General features: G+C 28.8%; 1 long non-coding RNA gene across 1 annotated transcript; it reads left to right on the forward strand.

Moving 5' to 3' along the window:
• The first annotated feature begins 4,073 nt into the window (after positions 1-4,073).
• LOC111881614 (uncharacterized) lies at positions 4,074-5,290 on the forward strand. Its single transcript, XR_002846894.2, has 3 exons — positions 4,074-4,343; positions 4,516-4,883; positions 4,998-5,290. It is a non-coding gene; the product is annotated as an uncharacterized LOC111881614 (long non-coding RNA).
• The last annotated feature ends 2,319 nt before the right edge of the window (positions 5,291-7,609 follow it).

A 7,609-nucleotide genomic window follows, 5' to 3' on the forward strand; every position in this document is an offset into this window, starting at 1 on the left:
AGAAGTTTGTCAATAATTTTGTATTGGCAACCAATCAAACTAATAGGTCTAAAATCTTTGACAACCTTCGGATCTCTCACTTTAGGAATCATAGTGAAAAAGGAAGCATTACAACCCTTAGGAATAGAAGAATGCATGTAAAAGTGAGACACCAAATCAAAAATATCATCCTGAAGAATATCCCAATACCGTTTTGCCTTTATCTGTTTTGAAGTATGACTTTTTGTTGCCTTTATATATTTTCGATGATAGAAGTTGTTCAACATTCTCTCTTTTAGGATCAAAACTCGTTTTTCCCATGATTTTGTAATTTCTTCATTTCAACTGCGTCAAAACATAAAATATATTTTTATTAAAACAATAAAACTATGATATAAACAAATGATTTATTTTACTAGAATATTCTAACATTCTGACAATAATTAACAACATGAAAATTATTTAATAAATAATTTACAATTAAAGAATTGCATTTTATTTTCACATTTAATTTTACACAAATCTAATATGTGCATGGCATTGTTAAGATTACACAAAGTAGAAACTATGCGATATAATAACAAAAGAACACAATTGTTCACATGGTACTAACTCCGAATAAAGTTTATATTCCTTTAATTTTGATTAATAATATCTAGTATAATGCAAACAAGAGATTTAATATTATATATATAAAATACAAAAGATCAGATAACCTAACAAATCAGACCTTTAGGTTAAAAGACACCATCAACCTAAACCAACAATTTCATTAGCTTTCAATGTGTATCAAACACTAATGCTAGCTACAGTAAATAATTTCAAAAACATTTAACCGAAATTACAATAAAGAAGTTCATTTCTAGCCAAGTTATTGTGAATCTAGATCAAACACTATAAATTTCAGAAAAATAATTACTAAATTAGAATAAATAGAGTAACAACTTCCTAAAGCCTATTATAGGAGATGATTTGGAATATACATTATGTAGAATCTAAATGTAAATCTACTATTATCGAACTAAAACATAAATAGAAAAATTCAATAATGTCAAGATAGAATAACAAATTCTCAAAATATATTTTAGTTTTGACTCATCAAAGTAAGCGGTAACATCTTGTTAATCAATAAAATAACATCTTAAATCAAATTTATGAAGTAACACCTAACTTTACAAATCAGAATATCTAGAATATTAAGTTACCAAAGACTATTTTATTAATATTTTTACTGGATCATCTAACTTTTCAAACAAGGTAACATCTGAATCAAATTAAGAAGTACCTTATTACTTATCAAACCATAATACTTAGAATATCAAATTATCAAACAATATTTTACTAAATATTTACTAGATAATCCAATTTCTCAAAAAAAATAACATCTAAAATCAATTTAGGAAGCAAGTTATGTTTGCATCTACTACATTCTATCGTTTTCAATCATAATTTTCTTACAGAAGATATGAAATCAATACATAGTGCATTATGTCGAACACCTAGTGAGGGATCACTAAATTTACCAAACACTTAACTGATTCTAGAAGTATGAAACTAATAAGTTAAACCAAGCAAACTAAGTTCTTGAATCAAATTATAATTCAAATTCTAAGAATATCTCTACAGATTTGGTGAATAACTTCATTTATGCATAATAACATAGCTTGGATTGTAGATTTATTAACATTGAAATTGTTAACAGCTAAAGATGAATCAATAGAATCTTTTATTACCTGATGAGAAGAATCCTTCATCAACTTAGAATCATGAGAAGAAGTGGCATTTGAAGGATTTGTGGAAACATGATTCAAGATCAAAATATGAATTAGAACGTTGAAAATCAAAATGACAGTGAATCATAATCGATTTTTAGGGTTTTATCAAGGGTTTTGGAAAATCGGTACAAAGTAGAATCAGAATGAGAAGAAATCTCATAGATGAATACATCGACTCATAATCACAAACATATAATAAAATCGACAATTAGAATATTTTAACTCAAAATCACCCACATATATAAAATCAAGAAGAAATTATAGTATTATACATCACCTGGATTAACTCTAGATGTAAAATATGAATCTGATTATGTAGAAAGATCCATTTGTTGTAAAACTAAACTTCTATTACATTTGATTCAGGAGTGTTGATGCTTGAGAACATGATCCGATTTTAGAAGCAAAATAACAATGTTGAAAATCCGAATCAGAACGAAGCAGAATATGTTGATTATCGAGATTGATTAAGACGAATTTTGGTGTTCGTATCGAGGTTACTTAGGGTTTTGCTGATCAGAATGAAGAAGATTGAAGAGGATATAAAATTTTTGCGACCTGAATGAAATAGACAATAAAATCCCCTCACTTCCCCTCAGCGCCCTTATTCTAAGCCTAAAGTTCCATTAAATTGCAAAAATTCCACCGTCTCCTTGTGCTTCCTTATGGTGTAACCTGATTTAATTATAGCCTTAGATTATTCAAGATGAGTGGTCAAGATTTGGTCCCCTTGTCTTAGAAAATACTATTGTCTCACATGAACCTAACCTTTTATATATATATATATATATATATATATATATATATATATATATATATATATATATATATATATATATATATATATATATATATATATATATATATATATATATGGGAGGGTTCAATTAAGAAGATAAAAAGGTTGACAACGAGGGAATGAATCGGGCCACTCATTTTGAATTTGCCGCTTAAGCGTTCCAATGTACCGGGCTGACGGAACATATCATATTCATTTATGAATACATATGAATAAGTGTATTCATATATGAATACGTATATTAATATATGAATAAGTATAACGGAAGTGATTATTCATATATGAATATAGTGGCGGGTGGTGGCGGAGGTAGTGGTTGGTTGTGGATGTGGTGGTGGTAGTGGCAAAGATGGCGGTGGTGGTAGTTGGTGGCGGAGGGAAGGTGGTGTATTCATATATAAATACACTTATATTAATATTCATATATGAATATTACTCATCTTTTATATGCGTGGTACACCGGAGCGTTTTGCGGCAAAAAATAAATGATTGGTTAAGAGTGATACTTTCATTAGACGTACACACACCAGATTAACCCAAAAAATTCACGTCCTTATTAAAAAACTCACTCTTTTTTTTCGTTTTAAATTTTTTTTAGGCCACATTTTTATCGAAAAAAAACCGAATATACCGTTGTTCTCGATTTTTCACCATCTTTCCATAGAGATCCATGTTGATATATAAAAAACAATTTTATTTTTCGAAAAAAACCCACTTTATTTTGTTAGTTTTTTTAGTATTTAAGTTTATTTTTATCAAAAAAAAGTAAAAACTAATTATACAAAAAATATTAATTTTTCGTGCTCTATTAATAAACTTAACACTGACTAAAAAAAACTTGTTTAGTGTAGATTCACACTGTGAATCTAAACTGAAAATATTTCAATTTTTAACATTTAAAATATGAAAAAGCTTTACCAGTTCAGATTCACATTGTGAATCTGACTTACTATTATGTATACTGTGAATTTGAGAAGGTTCACAATGTGAATCTGAACTGAAATATCATTTTTTTTTAATATCAATATGAATCTATGTTTAAAGAGTATAAAAAAGTTTGAATTTTGATATATTTATTAATTTGTTTCTATAAAAAAATAGACATACTTTTCAACAAACAAACAAAATGAAACTAAAAAAAAAGAAGTCAGTTTTGTTAAAATCTGGTGCATGTGCGTCCATTGTAAAAGTCTACAACACTCTCTTTTACCGTTGATCGCTTTAAATTTCGACGATTTAGATTGGTTCCTTGGTTTCCCGAGAACCCGAGAACTAAAAGTGGAGCGTTAGATCAAAATTTTTAATGGCCTAGATCAATGATGGCAATTTTGTAATTTTCATCAATTTCAATGGTATCTTAGGATTTTTAAACATAATCTCAGGGGCATATTAGGTAAATAATAATTATTATTCTCTAATTACTAAATTAGTGATTTAAAAAACTATTTCAATATCTCTCATTATTCCTCACGTCTCTCTCTCTCTCTCACTCACTCACCCACTCACTCTCTCTCTCTCTCTCTCACACACACACACACCTGTACAACCATCGTGATTTCCTCCATCGTCAACATCCATAGCCGATTATGAAGTTTACGATCACTACTACATCGATGTTCACGACACTGATGTGTGAAATCAAGGTCCCGATGACGATGGTGAACGAGACATTGAAGGTGACAGAGACTCTAGGGCTTCAATTCTTGGAATTCTGTGAGACTTTCATGAATTGAGTGTACAAGGTGTCGTGTGTCATAAACTCTTCCCACTCCTTCGCTCCATCTCATCAGGTATAAACAAAATACGTTGGATTCAAAAGTCAATTTCTCTCATCGTCAACTCTTGACTCTCGCACACACACACACACACACTTGCATCATCGGGTATTCTGTTTCTTTCTTATATCAGATTCTTCTTTGAAATCCAAACATAACCGATATCAATAATTTATTGGTTTACCAGTTATGGAAAGAGAGTAAGAGATGGATCGATGATGATGATTTGATGCAAAAACCACAAATGGCCATAGATACAAATTTGCAGGCATCAATTGTCGCCTTCTGATAGAACCTGGTACTGCCCTAAATGTCATCGAATTGTTTGAATTTACCTATGTTTTCCCCAAAGAATCGAATGTTTTGAACTCAAAATAAGGAAGGAGGAGCAGATGACGGTTTTAGTGGTAGCTGTACGTGGTGCCACCATGTTCATCCAGTTTTCACCAATCGCGGTTTCACCTCGTGTCTCATTTACACGGTGTTGAGGGGTCAACTTTTGAAGGCTCTGTTACTGTTGGCCAGCACAGAGTCCTCATATTTGCACAACATAAGGTAGGTATTTGTATATTTTGTATTTTTTTTTATCCATGTAGTCAGTCTAATTTGTTTGATCATATCCTTTTAGTAGTTTTGTAATATTTATTTGATGATGTTGATATTATGCAGATTCTGATAAGGATAGTTCATCTGAAGATGGATTGGATGCATATGTTGATGCAGGTCATTCACAGCAGTTAATTCACCTACAAGTTGAATGTCATAAATTAAGAACTTAGATTTGTTAAAGTACTAACTCTTTTTAGATTGAATCTGAATAACTCGAAATAACTAGTGTTTTTATCTGATGTGTTTTCAAGGGCAATGTCAGAAGATTCACCTGGAATGAGTATATTACCGCAAGACGGAATGAATTTGAGCATGAACATTGCAAATCATGAACTTAAAAACTGGATACACCAAATCAGGCCTGTAAAGCAAGCTTTTCCCTAGTTTTAATATAAATTCACAAAATTACCTAGTTTTAATCATGTGATTCACATATAAATCACATGTAATTCACATATGAATTATATGTAATTCACATATGAATTACATTTGATTCACATGTAAATCACATGTAATTCACATATGAATTACATGTAAATCACATATGAATCACATGTGATTCACATGTAAATCACATGTAATTCACATATGAATTACATGTAAATCACATACGAATCACATGTGATTCACATGTAAATCACATGTAATTCACATGTGAATCACATATAATTCACATGTAATTCACATATGAATTACTTGTGATTCATATGTAATTCACATATGAATCACATATAAATTACATGTGATTCATATGTAACTCACATATGATTCACATATGAATTACATGTGATTCACATGTAAATCACATGTAATTCACATATAAATTACATGAGATTCACATGTAAATTACGTATAATTCACATATACATCATATGTAATTCATACATGAATCGTCTGTGATTCATATGTTAATTACATGTGTATTTTTGTGAGTGTTTTTGCATCAATCAAATTTTTTTTTTTAATTTTCTTGTAGATTTAGAAGAAATTGTGGTGAATATTGAAGATGTGAAGATGATAAATTGAAGAAAAATAAGGAAATAGTGACAAGAAAACATAAAAACGTTTTGAAATTTTGTATAGTTTTTTGTTTTTAATATTTTTTTGTATCGGATAAATTGTTGGAATAGTGTCTAAGGCTGTAACTATATCCGGTTGTGCATGGTCCTTTTGGGTTGCCTTCACCATAGCAACTTGATAGGATGATTTATTAAGAGAGAATAAATATTATTAATATATTATGAGAATAATATAATGAATAATATATTTGTTATTTGATTTATATAAGTCATAGAATTAATTAGAATTAATTTGGTGACTTAAAGAGATTAATTAAATAAAGGGGTATAAACTGTCAATTGTTTGATAGTTAAGCTTTAGACTGTAAATCCATTAGGATATGGTTTGGACGGATTCTAAGAGCTTTAGGAAAGCTAAAATCGTCCATATGCTTATCTAGGAATGGATTTGGATAGCCTTAAGAGAAGATTATCCAATTAGGGTTTAGGTTGTAACCCTTAAGGAGTCTACAAGTATAAATAGACCCCATGGCATAGGGAATTCGACACCTCTGATTAAGTAAGAGAACTCTGGTCGAAATTCCTCCCCTCTCCTCTCTCCCAAATCATCCTCCTTGCTTTGGTGTTTGTAAGCCATTAGAGGAGTGACATTTGTGACTCTAGAAGCTCCAAGACCTCAAGATCAACAAGGAACTCAAAGGTATGATTCTAGATCTGTTTCAATGTTGTTATTTAACCTAATTAGTAATTAGAAGTCTTGGATTCAAAGCATGTTTATTAGAAAGCCTAGATCCAAGCAATAGGGTTTTGCATGCGCACATAGGAAAGTTCTTATGGCTAAAACCCAACATAAATTACTTATTCTATTGTGTTTATAGATTGGTAAATAAAATGAGTTTTTTTATGATCTACTTACGAATATTATAGTATAAAAATATGAATATATATATGCATTTGAAAAAACATGCATATGTGCACCTAAATTTTTTTTTTTTTTTAAAATGCATTTTTTTTAATGCAGATTTTTTTGAAAAAAATATAACTTTCTTTAAAAACTTGCAGTTTTTTTATTAAAAAATGCCGTTTTTTTTTTAAAAAAAAATTGCAGTTTTTTTGAAAAAAAATACAGTTTTTTTTTTTTTTTTTTTTTTTTTTTTTTTTTTTTTTTTTTTATAAAAATGCAGTTTTTTTAAGAAAAAGATTTTTTCAATTTTTTTTTTTAAAAATACATGTTTTCTATAAAAATTAAAAAATCCACATTTAAAAAACACGAAAAACATTATTTTTAAAAAAATCTCAAAATTTGATTTATGATATAAATTTTTAGACATTTGTATTAATATATTAAATAACACAAAAAATTAAACATTAAATGAGATTGGTAAGATGACAATAATGTCCTTAACGAATTACTTTTGATCTAATGTTTCACTTTTAGTTCTCGGGTTCTCGGGAAACTTTGAGTTCTCAACCGATCTCAACCCTATATATATATATATATATATATATATATATATATATATATATATATATATATATATATATATATATATATATATATATATATATATATATATATATATATATATTGAAGTAGGTCCAATGGAAAATGAATAATTAGGGCAACATATGCTGCAACCAATGATCAAGTGA

The sequence above is a fragment of the Lactuca sativa genome, chromosome 4 (assembly GCF_002870075.4).
Source record: "Lactuca sativa cultivar Salinas chromosome 4, Lsat_Salinas_v11, whole genome shotgun sequence".
NCBI classification, from domain to species: Eukaryota; Viridiplantae; Streptophyta; class Magnoliopsida; order Asterales; family Asteraceae; genus Lactuca; species Lactuca sativa.